Here is a 2,543-nt window from a genome sequence, read left to right as displayed (position 1 = left end):
CATGTGCCACTTTCTTTCTTTCTTTTTTTAGAGTCAGGGTCTCACTCTGTTGCCGAGGCTGGTGTCAAACTCCTTAGCTCAAGTGATCCTCCTGCCTCACCCTCCTGAGTAGCTGAGGTTACAGGTGTGAGCCACCATGCCTGGCCTATGTTGAAATATTTTTAAAAATCCTAGCAGCGGCCGGGCATGGTGGCTCACGCCTGTAATCCCAGCACTTTGGGAGGCTGAGGCAGGTGGATCACCTGAGGTCGGGAGTTTGAGACCAGCCTGACCAACATGGAGAAAGCTGGTTTCTACAAAAAATACAAATTAGCTGGGTGTGGTGGCACATGCCTGTAATAACAGCTGCTCAGAAGGCTGAGGCAGGAGAATCGCTTGAACCCGGGAGGCAGAGGTTGCAGTGAGCCGAGATGGCGCCATTGCACTCCAGCCTGGGCAACAAGAGTGAAATTCCATCTAAAAAAAAAACCAAAAAAAAAAACCAAACAAATCCTAGCAGCTACGTTATTGGTTCAAGCTTTGTGCCAAGTGTGGCTTCAAGGACTCGGTAGACATCACTGTCATCTCTCCTTGCAGATGAGGAAACCTAGACTTTTCTTTCTTACCTGAGGCTGCAAGTGCTTTAGGCACATGGTATCCTCCATGTGACTGACTTTCCAAATCAGGACCTGGGGAATGTGAAAAGGAATGGTATTATAATTGTACCTGGATGACAGAGACTGTCCCGGGGAGGTCTCTTAGTCAGGACTTTTTCAAATGACAGATCCATATCCAGTGGGCCTAAGCCCGAGTAGCTGGGACTATAGGCATGCACCACCATGCCCAGCTAATTTTTGTATTTTTAGTAGAGACAGGGTTTCACCACGTTGGCCAGGCTGGTCTTGAACTCCTGACCTTGTGATCCACCCGCCTTGGCCTCCCAAAGTGCTGAGATTACAGGTGTGAGCCACTGCGCCCACCTCCATTTTACTCACTTATTTAATGGAAAGCCCTAGTGCTCAGGCATGGCTGGATGCCGTGATCCTACAAGGACTCAGAGACAGTGAGGCCATGTAGACTGTCTCACATCTCAGCCCGGGAGGGACTCGGCCCTTAGGCTCCAGGCTCACACCCAGTGCTCTCAACAGGCCCAGCAGGAGAGCAGGAGCCCGCAGCAAAGTCACAGCAGGCTTCTCCATGACCATGTCAGCCATACCCCTTCTGATGGTAACCTAGGTAGCTTCCAGTTTTTCCTTATTAAAGATGCAGTAGTGACTCTACCTCCCTAGTACTGGGTATGCACTTGTATTCTCTTCAAAGCTTTAATAATGACATAGTTAGAGATGAAATATAAAATTCAGCTAAATTCTTTTTTTTTTTTTTTTTTTTGAGACGGAGTCTCATTCTGTCACCCAGGCTGGAGTGCAGTGGTGCCGTCTCGGCTCACTGCAACCTCTGCCTCCTGGGTACAAGTGATTCTCCTGCTTCAGCCTCCCGAGTAGCTGGGATTACAGGCGCCCACCACCATGCCTGGCTAATTTTTTTGGTATTTTTAGTAGAGATGGGGTTTCACCATGTTGGCCAGGTTGGTCTCGAACTCCTGACCTCAGGTGACCTGCCTGTCTCGGCCTCCTGAAGTGCTGGGATTCCAGGTGCAAGTCACTGCACCCGGCTGCTGAATTATTTTATGAAACGTTAAAGAATTAGGGCAGTCGAGGTAGCTTATGCCTGTAATCCCAACACTTTGGGAGACTGAGGCAGGAGGATCGCTTGAGCTCAGGAGTTCAAGACCAGCCTGGGCAACATAGCAAGACCTGGTGTCATGTCTACAAAAATAAAAATAAAAAAATTTATTTTTTGTGTGTGGTGGCCTGTGCCTATAGTCCCAGCTACCCAGGAGGCTGAGGTGAGAGGATTACTTGAGCCCAGGAGATTGAGGCTGCAGTAAGCTATGATTGCACCACTGCACTCCAGCCTGGGCAACAGAGCAAGACCTTGTCTTAAAAAAAAAAAGAAAAAAAAAAGACAAGAGAACAAAATCCACAACAGTGAGCATTGTATTGGACATGTAACTCGGAACACAGGCAGGTATTTACCTGGGATAAGATGCCTACAAAAGGATCTGCTGGGCCCACAAGCATGCGAGTTTTCCCTGCTGGTGGTGCAAGTGCCTGAATCCTAACCCGGCCAGCACAGGCTGTTCCCAGGCTACTCAGTTTTCGCCAGGAGCCTATACATGTGCTGATTCCGAGCGAAGCTGAATCACATGTCTCCACATGTCTGTTGGCCAGCACGTGGAGAGCCTGTGGTGCCCTCGCCTGTCTTCCTCCCGGCTGATCTTCCAGCTATGTTAGGGGCTCCCTGCGCACTCGAGACGCCACTCCTTGGCTACGCATGCTGGACCCTTTGGCTCCCAGGATGTCCCTTGTCTCCACTGGTTTTGTCCTGTCTTTGGTCTGTACTGGCATCCCAAAGCTGAGTCTTGAGAGATGCTAATGGAGCTGCAGACGTGGTGGGGCAGAGCCCAGCCTGCCACCGTAGGAGGGAGTGGTAGTGGCTCCTGG

Source organism: Theropithecus gelada, chromosome 7b (genome assembly GCF_003255815.1).
Source record: "Theropithecus gelada isolate Dixy chromosome 7b, Tgel_1.0, whole genome shotgun sequence".
NCBI lineage: Eukaryota > Metazoa > Chordata > Mammalia > Primates > Cercopithecidae > Theropithecus > Theropithecus gelada.
The sequence above is the reverse complement of the archived record's forward strand: the minus strand, read 5'-3'. Positions refer to the sequence as shown.